Source organism: Prionailurus bengalensis, chromosome D3 (assembly GCF_016509475.1).
Source record: "Prionailurus bengalensis isolate Pbe53 chromosome D3, Fcat_Pben_1.1_paternal_pri, whole genome shotgun sequence".
Classification (NCBI taxonomy): Eukaryota; Metazoa; Chordata; class Mammalia; order Carnivora; family Felidae; genus Prionailurus; species Prionailurus bengalensis.
In genome coordinates this window covers 48,029,387-48,048,143 of record NC_057356.1, presented here as the reverse complement: position 1 = coordinate 48,048,143, position 18,757 = coordinate 48,029,387, and the positions used below count along the sequence as shown (strand labels likewise).

Sequence of the window (18,757 nt, the reverse complement as noted above, 5' to 3'; positions counted from 1 at the left end):
TGTACAATGAAACTATAAAATATTGATGAAAAAAAACTAGAAAAGATGCAAATAAATGGAAAGGCGTGGCATGTTCAAGAGTTAATAATATTAAGATATCTATACTACTTACCTGAGGCAATATATACATGCAGTGCAATCTTTATCATAATTTCAGTGTATTTTTTATGGAAATAACAAAAACAATCCTAAAATTCATATGAAACAAAAGACCCCTAATAACAGAACAATCTCAGAACAATCTTGAGAAAGAAGGACAAATCTGGTGGCCTCATACTTCCTGATTTCTGAATATATTACAAAGCTACAGTAATCAAAATGGTGTACTGGCATACCAACAGACGAAGACCAATGGAACACAATAGATAGAGAGTTCAGAAACAAATCCATGCCTGTATAGTCAAATGACGTTCAACAAGGGTGCCAGGGCTATACAATGAGGAAAGGATAGTCTCTTCAACAAATGGTGTTGGAAAAACTGTATATTCAAATGCAAAAGAATGAAATTGGACCCTTATTTTATGCCATACACAAAAAATCAACTCAAAGTGGATGAAAGACTTAAATGTAAGACCTGAAACTATAAAACTCCTAGAAGAAAATGTAGGAGAAAATCTTCAGTGTATTGCTCTTGACATCATTTTTTGGCTATGATACCAAAAGCACATGCAATAAAAGCAAAATGCACAAGTGGGAATACATTGAACCAAAAAGTTTCTGCACGGCAAAAGAAACGATCATGAGTGAAAAGGCAACCTATGAAATTGGAGAAAATATTTGCAATCCATGTATCTGCTATGGGGTTAATATCCAAAATATATAAGAAACTCAAAAAATATGTAACAACTCAATAGAAAAAAACCCAAATAACGTGTTATAAAAAATGGACATTTTCCCAAAAAAGACATACAGATGGGCAAAACAGGGATATGAAAAGATGTTCGCTATCACTCATCATCATGGAAATGCAATTTGACACTACAGTGAGATATCACTCCCCGTCTGTTAGGATGGCCCATATAAAAAAACAAAAACAAAAACAGAAAATAACAAGCATGGTGAGGATGTGGAGAAATCAGAACGCTTGTGCATAGTTGATGAGAATATAAAATGGGGCCACCCTATGGAAAACAGTATGGAGATTCCTCAAAAAATTAAAAATAGAACTACCATATGATCCAGCAATCCCACTTCTGGGTATCTAACCCAAAAGAATTACATGACTCCATTTATATAAGGTATTTAAAGCAGTCAAACTGATAGACTTAGAAAGAGCGGTGGTTGTCAGGGGTGCACCGAGGGGGAAATGGGGAGTTGTTCAATTGGCACAGAGTTTCAGTCATGCAAGATGGGAAAGTTCTGGAGATCTACTGTACAGCATTGTGCTTATAGTTAATTATACTGTACATGCACCTCAAAGTTTGTTGAGGGTAAGTACATATTTGTTTGTTTTTTATAATAAAAAAATGCATATGATGTCAAACTTAGATTATTCTCATAGGTAAGTTCAATTTGACCCCTCCCCACTTGTGCAGGTGCACACTTAGGAAATGCAGTCCTTAGATACAGGAAGCCCTGGCTTAAATAGGGATTTTACGATCTGGGGCAATTACTCTTTCTGTTGCTCAGTTTTCTCCTTTATAAAATCACGTAATGGTATTTGCCAATGTAGTTAGCTCTAAATAACAGCTAGTTTAGAGGCGCTTGGGTGGCTAGGTCACTTAAAAACGTGTCCGACTCTTGATTGTGGCTTAGGTCATGATCTCACGGTTTGTGAGTTCAAGCCCCGTATGGGGCTCTGTGCTAACAGTGCAGAGTCTGCTTGGGATTCTTTTTCTGTCCCTCCCTTGCTGGTGAGCTCTCTCTCTCTCTCTCTCTCTCTCTCTCTCTCTCTCTCTCTCTCAAAATAACTAAATAAACTTAAAAAAAATAACAGCTAGTTTATTAATTTATCTTGTTACCAAACCAGATACAAAATATTTAGGAGACAAAATTTCATTGCACGGACTGCATGGCCCTCTGTCTTTACTTTCATTCTCTGGGGAAGCTCTATTTTTTGTGTGTGTGAAATTTTATACTTTGTGCTTCTTTTTCTTATATCTCATTACTTCTCTAGAAACATTGGTCTCTATATGAATACAATGGTTATCATTAAATCATTTATAAAGCACTTGTTAGGTTTAATGATTGATTCAAAGAGAGATGAAATATTTCTTTCCTTTAAAGGGACTTAAAATCTACCATGGGAAAAAGATAGGTTAATATTATTCACTAATATATTATTAATGAATATACTGATATATAATATATTAAATATTAACATATATATGCAAATATTAAACTAATGTAATTTACTTACACCATTTAATATTAATTTGTTAATATTAAAACTTCAAGTAACCATTCAAATTTGTCAGTGCTAACAGTCCAGAATAGACAAAAAGTGGTCTAGAAGGTCAGGGGACATAGCCATCGCTGAAGGCTGGGCTATAAGGCAAGCTTCAACAGGGAGGTGGACTTTCAGGACAGCTGGTAGCATGGTACTCCTCCCAGTGTGGGACATACTCTGCCATGTGTGCTGACAGTTCAGGTGGCAGGTGCTATGACTTAGATAGTGTATGAACATGGCTTTCCAGAACATTGAGGCCCACTCTCACACGGCATGGAGGGGTGTTGAGTCCACTCCAGTGAAAATGCATGATTTAGAATCCTGGATCTGCCACTCTTTAGCCGTATGGCCTTGAACAAATTACTTAGCCCCTTTGTGCCTCATTTTCCTCATCTGTAAAATGGGAATAACAATAGCATTGGCTTGCAAGCTCATTATGAACGCTAGATGCGTGAACGGTTCTAAATTACTTAGAACAAACCTGGCACCTGGTGAGTACTATGTATGTGTTTGTTAAATAAATCATCACGTTGGGTGGAAATATAAAAACAATTTTATTTTCAAATCTCTTTCAATCCTCAATCCTTAATGATGGATAAAGTAATTCAAGGAAAAAGTCTCTTGTCTGGGGCTGGCATGACTTTTTTTTTTTTTTTTTTATGAAATTTATTGACAAATTGGTTTCCATACAACACCCAGTGCTCATCCCAAAAGGTGCCCTCCTCAATACCCATCACCCACCCTCTCCTCCCTCCCACCCCCCATCAACCCTCAGTTTGTTCTCAGTTTTTAACATTCTCTTATGCTTTGGCTCTCTCCCATTCTAACCTCTTTTTTTTTTTTTTTCCTTCCCCTCCCCCATGGGTTCCTGTTCAGAAAAATATGGAACGCTTCACGAATTTGCGTGTCATCCTTGCGCAGGGGCCATGCTAATCTTCTCTGTATCGTTCCAATTTTAGTATATGTGCTGCCGAAGCGAGCACTGGCATGACTTTAACACCTCTGTTGCCTTTGCCAGTCTCCCCTGTAACAAAAGGAAAATGTCTCAGGCTTCAAGCTTTGACAGAAAATAGCATCGCAACAGCACTTAATAACATCGTATATAATAACAGCACTTTATTGTCATGGCATTTCTTCTTATAGTTATCTTCTATTCAAATGTTCCACTTATGGTAGTTTTTTTTTATAGTTTCCTTTAAAATAAATTTTAGTAAAAGTTTTTAATCAATTTAAAGGAAGTCAATGCTCTGTATTTAAAGAAAGTAAATAAGGAACAAGAGGTGTTTTTTATAAAGCCTACAGTTTGGAAAGCTTTGGATTAGAGCAAAGACACAAAACTGGTAATTCAGAAAGAAGGAAGGAGAAAGTTCTGTTCTTCAACGCTAGGTTTTTTACATGGTTTGTACACACACTGGCCTCAAGCTCCTGTTTTATCTGTGTGGGCAAAGTGCATGGTTTTGTCTCCCTTCCAAAATCCACCACTCACCTTGTCTAAGCCACACTGTCAAATAGAAGTGGGCAGTGAGTGTAGGCACTTTGCACTGTTGCTTGAGTGGACCTTTCCTCTCTGCCGAAAAGTGTTTGGTCCAGCTGTCTGAGGAGCTCTACTAATTGCCTCATTAGGCGATCTCAACGCAGAAACAATATGTAAGTACATCAGTGTAACTCCTGGGTATACGTAGGATTTAATAGCAGAGGAAGCCAAATGAGCTGAAATGGAAAATTTATTTCTTTTTTAATAAACATTCTTAAATTCTCATTAAAAAAAGGCAGTAGACACTTCATGCTTTTCACCAAGATGTAGTCTTTCTTAAAAGTTTAAATGGGTCTGGGCCATTTATAGAAGTTTTGAAATATTTTCTGCAAATTATCCCCATGTTCTCAAGCACAGGATACTTAATCACAGCTTTACTTCCTCCAAAGTTAGATGTGCAATATGTGAATCATAATAGCAAAATGTGCAACGGTGTATATATTTATATGTAATGCACGCATTCATAAAGGAGAAGAATTGCCTCTTAGTAATATTTAAGGCTTTTAATAATTACGTTAAAAAATACTCCCAACAAGGGTTACTAAAATCCACACTTGTTGTCTAATGTAAGTAGTGTCTCCAAGTCAGGGGACAGAGAAGAAACACTACGGCAGGACCAGAGAGGCAATGTGTTGCTATCCCTTTGTTTTTTAATTGGCTATATGAAGAAAGGGTGATTGAATGTCAAAAGCCTCCACAAATCCCTAAAACTCAGCTGTTCTCATGTTTGGAATCCCTCCTCCTCCCCTTCTCAGTGTATGTGCCTGGTCCCTAGCACCTAATTACCTCACACCTAGGTTACTACTGCAAACTGGCCTCTTATTTATTTATGTTTTTATTCATCCATTCATTCACTCATTCATCCATTCATGACCCTGAGGTCAAGAGTCATATGCTCTACTGACTGAGCCAGCCAGGCACCTCTCCATATTGGCCTCTTGATGTTGGTCTCTCTTCCTTTCATACCTCTATCTCAACTTGCTCTTCGTAGACACGGATCTTCCTAGAATCTTATCCCTACCTGCACCATGTTCCTCTAAAGTTGTCTCTCATTACCCAGTGTCTAAGGATGGAGTCCTACATCCTTAGACCTGCTTTCATCATGTGCAACAATCTGGCTTAGCCACTTGTCTAGAACTTCCTTCTTTTCTTCACACTGAACTCTCCACTCCAGCAAGGTTGTCCTGGGTTTCTCATCGCTCTTTCTCCTGCTGTGCCTTGCACACCAGCTTCTGAGGCTTTGTTCAGGTTGATTGCCCCCGGACGTGTCCCCCTTCATTCATCCGCACTCCTTCATTTGTTAAGGCACAGCCCAAATTCTACTTCTGGCCACTGCAGTGCAGAGCAAAATTAGATCTTTCACTCAGATGAGTCTCTCTCAGCAGCCCTTTCTTTCTATGCCATTTAAACTCATATATGTGTTTATTGTCATCTTTTGCCTTAGATTTGAAGCTACCAAGAGCAGAAATCATCTCACATTATTTGATGTGCCTTGTGTCTATGAGCTGCTCAATAAATCAGTTGATTAATTAATGAATTATGTGCTTTGCTAATTTGGTTTTGTAAGATGATCAGTTACCACTTTGGGCAACTATTAGAAGCCTCTGGATTTTTTTTTTTTGTATTTTTAATTAAAAATTTTTTTAATTTACATCCAAATTAGTTAGCATATATGCAACAATGATTTCAGGGATAGATTCCTTAATGCCCCTTACCCATTTAGCCCATCCCACTTCCCACAACCCCTCCAGTAACCCTCTGTTTGTTCTCCATATTTAAGAGTCTCTTATGTTTTGTCCTCTTGCCTGTTTTTATATTGTTTTTGTTTCCCTTCCCTTATGTTCATCTGTTTTGTATCTGAAAGTCCTCATATGAGTGAAGTCATATGATATTTTTCTTTCTCTGACTAACTAATTTCGCTTAGCGTCATACCCTCCAGTTCCATCCACGTAGTTGCAAATGGCAAGGTTTCATTCTTTTTGATTGCCAAGTAATACTCCACTGTATGTATATACCACATCTTCTTTATCCATTCATCCATGGATGGACATTTGAGAAGCCTCTGGATTTTTGAAGAAATTTCTGGGAAGTATATCATCTATTATAAGAACTAGATTTAAAAGCTTTTCTTAGTTTTGAGCTTCCATGGAACCTAGCAAGAAGTGAAAACAGGGGTAGTCAATAACTGTTGAAAGAAAAGCACCAGTGAATGAGCGAATGAAACGTTGAGTTTAATTTTCTGCTCCGGGTCCACTCCTTAGGTCACTATTTTATTGTACATAAGAGAGGTCTTATACATCTCTCTATTCTGTGCCCATAAAGTTGATCATATAGTAATGTAATCTTCTTTCTTAGGTTTATCGTTTGTGATTATAGCAATCCTCAGATACCAAATTTGTATTTATAGAGAAATCTTTGGTTAATAAACATGATACTCTTCATCATCATTTCAACCTAACAAAAAATCTTTCTGATCATATTGCTGAGATTGTTACTGCCTGCCACAAATTTGTATTGGGGTCAGAAACATAACATTACCTTTTTTGGTTGGGATCTGTTATTTGATTCTTTACTTTGAAAATATATGTATGCCCACTGCTGGAAGAAGAGGAAATTGATAGAAGCTTTCAGGATATTAAGTTGGCAATATAAAAGAGTCAACTTTAAAAGGCTGAATCCTTTGATCTCCTACTTCCATTTAGCAGAATTCGAAAATAATCATGAATGTACACACAGATTTAGCTCTGAAAATGTTGACCTTAACATTGTTTCAAATACACATAATTGGAACAAATATAGGTATCTGATCATGAATTAGACAAATAGGGTAAATAATATTTGATGTACCCACAGAATGAAACATATGTATTCATTAAAGATAATTTTTAGGATTTTACATAATAATTAATGAAATGAAAATTGATCCATAGAAAACTATATAACAATATAGTTATATAAAAGAAAGTTATATAAAAGAAAGTTATAAAGAAGAAAACAAGCATGTGGCAAAACAGTATGCAATGATTCATTTTAACACAGTTGATTATATATATGCATAATAACGAATATATATGCAATAATGAATGTATAGATCCAAAAATGTTAATAATAGTTGTCTGGCAGGTGGAGGTATGTGAGAGTTATCTTTTTTTTGTATGTATCTGTCTATGCTAAAATTTTAAAATAGTTAACGATAGTTTAAATACACATGAAAGGATAAATAAAAGAATATGAATGTTTACCTATTGTTTTAGTATTAAGCAACATTTATTTATTTTTTGGCTCATCATGTTGTAACGTGTCATATCTATTACAAAGCAGATACTCTAATAAAGTTCTGAGGGAAGGGCCACCACCACCACCAATTACTACTACTGTTAAAATCTATTGCCCTCAAAGAGCTTCAAGTTTTTAGCAGTCTTATGTGGATCCAGGCAGTCAAATTTAGGAGATAAAACAACGAAGTCAAAGCACACTATAAGTTTATTTTTTTTAAGATGGTTTTTTCTTGTGTCTTTGCCAAAGATAGAGATACACAGATCCTTAAAATATAATTCCAGGGAGAGAATTCCGATACCTGTAACTAGTAACACTAAGTAGAGTTTACTGTAGTTGATAAAAGCCAAGGATTAACTTCCTCTGGGAGGCAGATGGTGACTGTTTTCAACCACCTGGAGGGGCTTTGAGACGTGGGGGATTCAGTTTTTGCAACTCAGACATTTCAAATACAGTCAGGACAAATAAAAAAATACTATACGTGTCACTTGCTCTTTCTTCTTTTCATGTCTCTTCCTCTGTGTCTTTTTTCTTTTCTTTGGGTCCCTCTTCTTTCATCCGCTGCCTTTTTCATCCTCTGGCCTACTAGAAATGACTGAGGTAGTGCCTACCAGAGCGAAGTACTCATGCATGATTAAAAAAATAATTACCCTCCTTTTTCTGACTTCCCATCTTGTTGACGTCTTTCATCAAAGTTTAGGTTTGAGGAGCCCAGTTTTCCCAGAGTGAAGTCCCACCCCGATTGTAAGTTAGGCACTTTGGGAGGTACATTAACTCTTTCCTGCCACTAGGGGACCATTTTATATAATGCTTCAACGGACTCATTATCATTTATTTACACTGAACCCATTCCTTCCTAGTCTATGGGATGAGCAGGCTGTTAGAAGAGAGCCCGTGTAAATGCACCTTGGGCAGCTTCACTGGAGTGCAGAACAGGGGTGGAAATGAATTACTTCACCCCTCTTTAAAAATTTTCCCAGCTTTATTGAAATATGATTGACAAATATGATTGACATATAACATTGTATAAGCTTAAGATAAATGACGTGATGATTTGATACATGTATATATTGCAACATATTTACCACAGTAGGGCTGGTTAATACATCCTTCACATCATTGCCATTTTGGTGGTGGTGGCAGTATGGTGTGAACATTAAAGATTTACTCTCACAGCCACTTGCAAGAATACACCACAGTACCTGTCCTCTCTCTTCCTCATGCTTTGCTAGCATGCACCTGCTTCTGCCAGAAGGACAGAACCCCTTACTTTACCTGTCCCCTTGAAATTTGGCAGGAAGTTTTTCAGCAGAAAGAGAAAACAATGTGGTAGGGGCAATATGGTCAGAAAACCTGGAAGACGACAGGTTACAGCCTGCTCTTTTCTAGGTAATTGGGACCATTTGTGTGACAGCGAGTACCACAAAGGGAGCAAATGGCCATCGAAGAAACAGGGGGAGAAACAAGAAGGGCTGATGTGAGACACCTCTGAGCGCACACTGCTGGGATTTCCATTTGTATGAAAAATGAGAGAGTCAGAAATATCAAACTGTGCAAGCCCCATGAACAAGTGAGAAATGTAGCAATTACCTTTAAAAGGGAGTCTCTTGCTATTAACAGTAGATAAAGAGTACCATTCAAATCAAGAAATCCACAACCATATTGGGCCAATATCTCTTGATAAGTCAAATCCACTTGACCCAACACCATTTCGCCTTCCACCTGGATCCTTGCTTTCCTGCTGCTGCTACACGCCCTCTCCAGTCAGTGATTGAACTAAAGTGTACAGAATCTGAGCTCACTGGTAGAACAAGGTTGCTCTACTTTTGCAGAGGGCTTTGTGAGTTTCTTTTAGCCTTTGAGAATTCCACAGCATTGCTGTGAAAACTTAGGGTTAACGTCTTTTGCATTGAGAATGGTGTCACTTAGTCTCTTAGTTCCATCTATTTACACAGCAGGCAGCTTTGCATTTGGTTGTAAAGAAGAAATGCCCCAGTAGGTTTTCCTTCTATGCAGAGAAAGTGTGCTTCTGGCCCTTTGTGGGTCAGACAGAAAGCAGAAGGGTGAGCTGAGGGAAAAGGGACTCCCAGGTGTCCTTGACCTCAGCCCCTAAGAAGAAGCCAGAATCCACCAGTGTCTACAGTGAATATGTAATCATGCTTTGTTCTGAATCAAACCGATAAATGCTGATATGTTCTTTATATTTATTTACAAATATGTTTACCTTGCTGGGATTTTTTTTCCTCTGGAATCTGGAGACATGAATTATTGTTTTTCTGAGTTGCTTTAGGCTCTGAAGGGCCGTGTGTTCTCTAAAACCCTTGCATGTTCACCAGGACTGAATTTGGAAAAGCACTTGAAGGAGAAGGATCTAAAACAACTGAATAGGAAAGGATGGGGTTAGCAGTATATATACTATCTATGCTTAGAAGTGAAGTGAGTCAGGGGCGCCTGGGTGGCGCAGTCGGTTAAGCGTCCGACTTCAGCCAGGTCACGATCTCGCGGTCCGTGAGTTCGAGCCCCGCCTCAGGCTCTGGGCTGATGGCTCAGAACCTGGAGCCTGTTTCTGATTCTGTGTCTCCTTCTCTCTCTGCCCCTCCCACGTTCATGCTCTGTCTCTCTCTGTCCCAAAAATAAATAAACGTTGGAAAAAAAAAAATTAAAAAAAAAAGAAGTGAAGTGAGTCAGAAAGTGTTCAGAAAAAGCAAAATGGAAGCCAGCCCCGTGATATTATTCTGACTCTCCCAGACATGACATATGAGGTCAGATCAAAGCCCAGCTTGCTTCTGGATGGCACTATTGGACCTGATGGTGTTAGGCAGTCCATATGATTTTGGAGCATGATAAATTAAAAGGTTCATTGCTATTGCACAAAACTATCATTGTTATTTTAAGCTTAAGTTTCATTTGGGCTGGAAGGATTGTCCATCGCCTGGAAATAACTGCTGTAGCCATGGCCGGCACCCGTCAGCAGGAATATCTGCCAACTGCTTTCCTTGGGGAGCAATTCTGCGTCCTGGGATAAATACAAACTTTATTTTATTATTTTAGCTGGCCAAAGTCCTTGTTTCGAGGGGGCACCATAGATATGGGAGTGGTTTGTTTTGTTTATAATGGAGGTTCACAAACTTCAGAGTGCATACCCGTCACCTGGGGAGCCTGTTAAAATGCAGAATGCAGATTCTGGGGCTCCACCTGAGGCATTCTGATTCAATAGGACTGCAGGGGGACTAAGAGATCTGCATTTTAAACTAGTACCCCATGCGACGCTTGGCATAATGATGTAGAGATCATACTTTGAGAAACATTGGTTCATGAATTTTAAATCAGGGTAAACTTATGAAAGAAAGACTTCTCTTCTGACCAGAAATCCGTTTATTTATACAGTTATATTTTTCAAGCCACTCCCTAGTCTAAGTCTGGCAGAACGGGGATGTTCTCAGTACAGCCCTTATCAAGAGATGTCATAGCAAAATGCTTCTCACAAATTGGAATAAAAACAAGTGTTGAGTCATAGTGTTCCAGTGGCCACTGCACCTAGTTGGCCATCGAGGCCTCCAGCATGAGACACTGGTCCGTCCTACCCACGGGACCTCCTTTTAAGCATGAAGTCTCCTCACAATGGGAAGCGGAAAGACGAAGTGGTTTCTTGAAAAATTCAGAATTTTTTCCCCTGAATGACTTGATGTAGAATTTCTTTTTGTCCTAACAATCCAAGAGATACTCCTGCCCCTTCTTGTTTCTTTTGAAACTGGAGCTCTGTTTCACAGAGAGCTACACAATGATGAAGTGAAGGAGAACGCTTGCAAACATTTTGGTTGTAGAAACAGATTTCTAGGTGGACACTGAGATGCATTGGGAAAGAGAGCCCTGGACTTAGAAGCTGAAACCCCAGGTTTGTACATTTATTTAACAGAGGAGGAAACAAAGGCTCTGGATTGAAAAGGATTTGCTTGAAGACGGAATGGGCACGACCTAGACTTTGGCTCCATGGTTCCTAGTCCAGCACGATGCTGTAGTCAGCTTTCTAGCTGGTCAAGGACTTCATTCTGGGGAGCACACCCACATCCTCCCATATCCTTGCCCCCCACCCCCACTGCTGCTCCAATGGGTGACTCATTTTCCCTCTCAGAGCTTCCATCCCTCAACTGTAAATCAAGGGTGATAACCTACTGTGTACATAACTGTACAGATAAGAGAAAATGGGTGTGCAATGTTTGGTGAGTCTCAACACTCAAAAAACAGAATAATTATTTTAATTTAAAAATACACCCTGGGGTCAACTTTTACCCTTTCTCAACTATGTGGGGATGGGTATGTTGTACTGTCACCCTGACCTGGAATGGGGATAACGTTGCCCGCCTTGTTCAGGTAGTAAAGAAAAGTTAATGAGAGAATATATATCAGGTGTTTGCAAAAGAATGATACCACCCACACCTTATAATTATTGACAAACTTCTTGAAGACATTGAATATTTTTTAAAAATCTTTTTTTAAGTTAATTTATTTTGAGAGAGAGACACACAGAGAGAGAAAGACTGCATGTGTGAGTGGGGGAGGGGCAGAGAGAGAGAGAGAGTGAGAGAGAGTGAGAGAGAGAGAGAATCCCAAGCAGGCTCTGTGCTGTCATGGCAGAGCCGGACTCAGGTCTCCACCTCTCAAACTGTGTGATCATGACCTAAGCCGAAATTAGAAGTAGGACGCTTAACTGACTGAGCCACCCAGGCGCCCCATTGGAGACAAGGAATATTGAGGTATTGGTCTTTTATACATAGTTTTAGGCAGGGAACACTCTTGGCCTGTACCTCCTTAACGATGATGTAGTACACTCCTGGAAAAAAAAAAAATCCCTCCATTTTTTTAAATTTATTTATTTATTTATTTATTTATTTATTTATTTATTTATTTAAGTTTATTTATTTATTTATTTATTTATTTATTTATTTATTTTGAGAGAGACAGAGACAGCTTGAGTTGGGGAGCAACAGAGAAAGACGATAATCCCAAGCAGGCTCTGTACTCTAAGTGCAGAGCCCAACATGGGGCTCGAACCCAGGAAACCGTGAGATCGCAACCTGAGGGGAAACCAAGAGTTGAATGCTAACCGACTGGGCCACCCGGATACCGCTTGCTTGCTTTCTTTCTTTCTTTCTTTCTTTCTTTCTTTCTTTCTTTCTTTCTTTTAAACTGAGATATAATTGACATATAACATTCTTGAGTTTCAGGTGTGCAACATAAAGACTCAGTATTTGTATATATTATGAAAGGATCACCCCAGTAAGTCTAGTTGACACCCATCAACCACACCTAATTACAATTTTTTTCTTATGATGAGAACTTTTAAGATTTACTCTCTCTGCAACTCTCAAATACATAGTACAGTATTATTGGCTATAGATGCTATGCTGTGCATTACATCCCCAGGACTTTATAACTGGAAGTTTGTACTGCTTGACCACTTTCACCCTTTTGTACCCAGCCCTCACTTCTGGCAACCACCAATCTGCTCTCTGTCTCTATGAGTTCAGTTTAATTTTTTTCGTTTTTTGTTTTGTTTTGTTTTAGATTCCACATACAAGTGGAAGCATACGGTATTTGCCTTTTCTCTGACTTATTTCTTTTCTCTTAAAGTTTTGTTCATTTATTTTGAGAGAGAGAGAGAGACAACACAAGTGGGGGAAGGGCAGAGAGAGAGGGACAGAGAGAGAATCCGAAGCAGGTTCTTCACTGCCAGCACAGAGCCCGATGCAGGACTCGAACCCACGAAGCCACGGGAACATGACTTGAGCTGAAACCAAGAGTCGGATGCTCAGCTGACTGAGCCATCCTGGTGCTCCTCCCTGACTTATGTCACTTAGCATAATGCCCGCTAGGTCCATCCATGTTGTAACAAATGGCAAGATTTCATTCTTTCCTATGGCCAAATAATGTTTCATTGTATCTATGTGCCACATTTTCATTCACAGATGGACACTTAGGTTGTTTCAAGAATTCTTAACCTTAAACCGACTTCCCCTTCCCTTTCCCCCATGACCAGTGCCTGTAGTCTATTGGACTGGGAAAACTAGGGGAAATTGAAAAGCTCAGTGTTCAGTTCCCTTAATACTAGCTTGGGATCCTTGGGTATGTAGAGAAAAATTTCTGGTCAGTACCTCAGTCAAACCAGGCTACCCCTGCATCTCAAACATGTTTTCCCCATCTATTTATCTCTTCGTTCTCTGATACCTTCTGTCATTCATCACGGTGTTTTATGGTAGTGGTGCCTCTGATCGCATCTTGGTCTCAAGCTCCTTAAAGAGAATCTCATTTCTTCTGCATCTTTGTTTCTCCTGGTGTCTGGGCCAGTGCTCTGGACAGAGGAGGCACTCGGGGGCAGAATTAGATTTTCTGTCTCTGTGCCTTGGCTCTGTGGATGGCTCCCGCCAACTCTCTATCCTCCCCAAACTCTGTACCGCTGGCTCTGCCCCTCTCTGGCTGTAGGGCCTTGGGCAAGGTAGGAAAACTTCTTGGACCTCAGTTTACCATTCAAAAACACACCTTGTCTGAGGGACTTGGCACACTGAAGGCACTCAACAAACCTTTCTCTTGCCCTGAGTGGATCCTTTTCAGAGCTCTAGGCCGTTAAGGGATACTCCCCATCTGAGCTCTGTAGTTACCTGTGTGTATGTACCACAAACATCACAAATCCTTGACATTTAACATGTGTCCTGTTAGGGAGACTGAAACATCTTTATACGTTTTATATGTTATTTCTTTGCAAACTAGTTTAATCTCCTACAAACAGAAAAGGTAACACTAGGGCCTTGTCTTGATATTCTGGGGGCTGTGACCAAACTCTGCCCTTTAGCTGTCAACACTCAGGTCCCAATGGGGAACAATCCTTAGACACCCCTTCACACACACACATCAAATCCCATTTATTCCATTCTCTGTGCCGTCTTGGATGTCACTAAAACCCAGATGTTTAATAACATGTGTTTTTGAAGCATTTGATAATGAAAGACTGGGATTTTGAGAAACCATGGAATGGGAAACCTCTCTATTCCAGCCCTGATCTTCTTCAACATCCAGTCTGCAACCCCCTGCCACAATTCATTTTTATCTGCCATGGTAAACGTGCTGGGGATACCTGCGGACAGACACCCAGGCCAGGAAAAGGCGGTATTTGTGTAGTTGTCTTCTAATAAGGTCAAAGGCGCAATGCATTACACAGCTCTGCGGGCAGCCAGGCTCATTAGAGCAGGAGTGGGCTGTGGGACTCGTGTGGGATATTCAGAGGCTGGGGTTTCATTTGGGGTCTGTGCCTAGTGGGTGTCCTGGACTCTCTCAGCAGAACCTGGATTGGGGGTGAGAATGGCAGCCCCGAGCATCCGGGAGCCCCCACAGGACGCTTTGCCCTTCTGAATCTGAGGTCTGATTTCCACCGGGTGCTAACTAAAGCTGGAAGCAAAGCAAAATGCAAAGACCCTGGTGCTGTTTGCAAATTCCCTGTCGCTTCCCTTCACCAAATCCTGCCTCTGTCCCTGCCCCCCAGCTTGGGGGTGGGTTTTCCTGTGGGGCTTAGGTTGTTGAGGAAAGGTGAGCAAGGGCATTGAGCAAGAGGAGAGCCCTGCAGGCTGTATTTTGGTGCACTTAATGAATAGTGTGAGGCAAGGAGCTGAAGGCCAAAGCCTGACAGGCTGACAGGCCTGATTGCCATTTGCATGAACCGCACTCTGCAAGTGGAAGTGACTGGAGAGAGTGATTGATTTGTTTTGCTGAGGCTCCTTTGTGGTCTTCTGGGTGGATTTCTGGCCCCACCTCTCAGCCTCAAAGCCCTTGCTTTGCCTGCTGTTGCTTTTTTATTTGGGGGTAATGAAAATTTGTTATAAGCCTTCCCTTTCATCTGTACGTGGCAGGCTGTCACAGAGAAACGAGCCATTCGGCAGCCTCACTCCTGTCCAAATTGCTAAATGTTTTTTTCCAATTGCTTCCCTAATGGGCCGGGATAATGGGAGCGGCATGCTCTCTGCCCACGCCGGAGATGCCAGCGCATTTGTCCAGCGCACATGTGTGGTGGGCAGCCGGCCCCTTCTGTCCGCGGCGGGCCAGCCCCGGTGCAGCGGGGCGCCGGCTGGAGCACCTGCCGGTGCGCGCTCGCACCCAAGAAGGGGCTCCCCAGCTCCACCGGCGCGGTGTGGCCATCCCCGCGGGTGAAGCCCGGCCCGGGGTGGGGGGGCGGGTGATGCGGGCCAGAGCCCTGGACCCCGGGGCCACCGATGGACCGGCCGGGCCAGCTTTTTATGGACTCCAGTGGCTGCTTTTAGGAGGGGCGGGCTCTCGAGCTCCCCACGGCCGGCTGTTCCGCGAGCTGGATGCTCAACTGTGGCTGACCCACAGCTTTATGAGCCTAAGTGCTTATCCAGGAACAGAAGTGAGGAGGTTGTGTGTGATAAGAAAATAATTTGCCAAAACTGCAACAATAAAGAGGGCCTGGTGGGATCTCTTATGGTATGAATAGCCCGGAGCAGCTGCGGATTTCTCCCTGCTTTCACCATTATTTTCATTTTTATAACAACTAAAAGCTAAATGCCTTGTACAAGCCTGGAGAATCTTGCCTCAGCTTCTCCTCCAACGTCGCTTTCTCTTTCTGGGAATCTTAGCATGCACACCCGGACATGCACGCCCGGACAGAATGTTCCTTGGCCTCGCGGCTTCAGCTGGTCTGCTCCTTGGCCCGGTGACACCGCGGCGCTGCACTGCCTTGACGTCGCGCTCCCCGAACAATCCCCCTCGCACAGAAAGCTCCAGTTGTCCCCTCTGGGGCTCCGGAACAGGTGCTCCTATTACTGCGTCCCGGAGGCAGGGAACTCTTCATCAGAAATCAGTGCCTTGTAAATCACAGCAGTTCCTCGGTTGACGGGGGACATGCGCTCCACTTGAGAACGAATGAGGCAGACACAATCCTACCTCTTCGTGCGCTTTGCTGTGTTCTAAGGGCACCGCCAGCACTTCCTGAGCGCCCCCAGCCTTCTACGGGGGTGCTGAGTGCTACCATCATTCACATTTAGTAGGGGTCCTATACAAATGGGTGCTGCACGAGACACGTAAGCAGTGTAGGGGGCAGCCCCAGCCTTGAAGTTAGGCAGCACACGTCCCCCATCCGGCTCCGTCAGTGAGTAGCTGTGTGACCTAAATCCTCATTTCCTCCGTGCCATGGGGATAAAGGAGCACCACTTCGCTGGACTGTAGGTGCTATTATTAATTAAACAAGAAAATAAATATAGAGCACTTGGTAGGGTGCATGAAACCTTATTAGCACTCAATACATGTTAGCTATAATTATTACATCTATTTCTTTCTGAGTCTCTCTGGCTAGTTGGGAATACACGGGCAACACGGAAGGATAGCATGAGAGAGAATGTGATAAAGGAATGCATTTAATGAGTGACAAAAACAGCAAATGCTATGGGGGGGGGGGCAGTCACTTAAGCCAGGGCGGTCAAAGATAATTTCTGAGCCATGCAGTTGTGCGGGCAAAGCATGTTTCAAGGTTAACTTGACTGGATTTATTGGAACAGATAAAAGAATGGAGTTGGGAGGATTAATTGATTATAATACTAACAGGAAGGGACTTAAATAAACAATACAATAAAATTAAAATGGAATGTTTCTGGTGGGAGAAGTTAGGAGGAGAGGGAACAATCCAGGATGCTTTAAACTTTTTAATTTTTTTATCTTATTATTATTTTAGCTGAATGAATAAATAGAACGTTGGAAATAGGAAAATCTGGAAGGGAAGCTGGTTCTGGAGAAAAGATGAGCTCAGTTTGAAGATTTGGATTCGTTGTGAGGTTATCTAAACAGATGACTTCACACTATAATTGGCATGCATATAACACAGAATAGAGTAAAGCAGAGCACTTAAATATAACCCTTGGAGAATGTCAAGGACACAGATTCAGTACATAGGAGCAAGGAATCTATAGCAATAGAAAGATAGCCAGAAGTTCAATGCCATGCAAGTCGTAAGAGCAAAGAGTTTCCACAAGAATGAAGTGGTCAGCAGTAGGGAATGATGATAGGGCCAAAGCCGAAGAGAATGAAGACTGAGAATTGGAGCTGAGAATTAGGGTACAAATAGGGAGAGATCAATTTCAGGAGCACAATGGGCAGTTGAAGTAATACTATCAGGAATTAGGGACTGTGAAGTGATGGAAAAATGGAACTGCATTACAATCTGGGAAGTTACCAGGAGGTAGGAGACATGGCCTTTGTACTCAAGGGACCACTGGGCACACGTTTCACCCATAGTCACTACTTTAATAACAGGGTTATTAGGCCAGGGGAGGCAGGGAGGAATATTATCTGGGGATTAAAGGAGCCTTTATACAGTCTTTGCTAACTCACACTGTTGGCTTTGTCTCCACATGAGGCAGTTCTTCTCTAGAATTTTCAGTGGTCCCACACAGCCTACTAAAGCCACCATTTACCATGAAGTCTTGTAAATCTGCTTGCTCTGTTATTAAGTTTACATTTCTCATTCAGAAAAATAGCTATTACCTGTAAGATGCTTACAATAAGATTCTGAAGTTCCTTTTTGTTTCATTCATTCATTCATTTCTTTCAACAAATTTGTATAGAGTTTCCATGACATACCTTGTTCCATAAACTCCAGATACAGTGGTGAATAAGACAGAAAAAATGTCTTCATTCATAGAGCTGTTAAAATAGTAGGTGAAAAGATAATAAGCACACAATATAAGATAATTTCGTAAGTAATAATGTGTTGGAGCTGGGGAGCTAGTTTAAGAGGTGATATCTGGGTTGATTCCTGGATGATAGGAAAGAGTTAACAGTGAAGATCTTGGGTATAGGATAAGGGATGGGAAACAAGTGCAAAGGCCCTGAGGTGGATGGAGCATGGCTTGACATGTTCAAGGAACTAAAGGAAAGCTAGTGCAGCTGGAGTATAGTGAGCAAAATGAAGATAAATTGGAAATTTGCTTCTGAGAGGTAGGCAAGATAAGGATCTGTAGGAAATGCAGGCCAAAGAATCTGAGTTCAAGTGTAATAGGAAGCTATTGAGGGATTTTGAGAAGTGGAATGACTTGGCCTATTTATGTTTGTAGAAGAATATACTGGCCACATGGATTAGTGGAAAGGGTCATAGGGGACAAAAGTAGAAGTCACTGGAGGGTGGTAAGCCAGAGGTTGACATAAATGCTTGGATTGCCTTGTGGTGACTGGATCACACAGTGGAGCTGGGAGACAACAAAAGAAGCAAGAAGGACATTATATTGCAGTAATTAGGACAAGAAAGCCAATGAGGATTCACATTGGGGAAGAAGCAGTGGAGGTAAGGGGAAGTAGACAAATGGGAGATATACTTTGGAGGTAGAGCCAACAGGGCTGGCCAAAGAATTGGATGTCACAAATCAATATGGAGTCTAGGGTGTTTTATTTTAGCAAATTGATTGGATGATTGTATCGTCTACCAAAATGAGGAAAACTCCATGACAGATGTTCTAAACATTGTGAACCTTATACTGCCACCACCAACAGGGGGCCATTGTTTC

General features: G+C 41.3%; 1 non-coding gene across 1 annotated transcript; it reads right to left on the bottom strand.

Moving 5' to 3' along the window:
• Window positions 1-3,265: 3,265 nt before the first annotated feature.
• On the bottom strand, window positions 3,266-3,372 carry LOC122471112. The gene has a single exon (XR_006294120.1). It is a non-coding gene; the product is annotated as a U6 spliceosomal RNA (small nuclear RNA).
• Window positions 3,373-18,757: the final 15,385 nt, after the last annotated feature.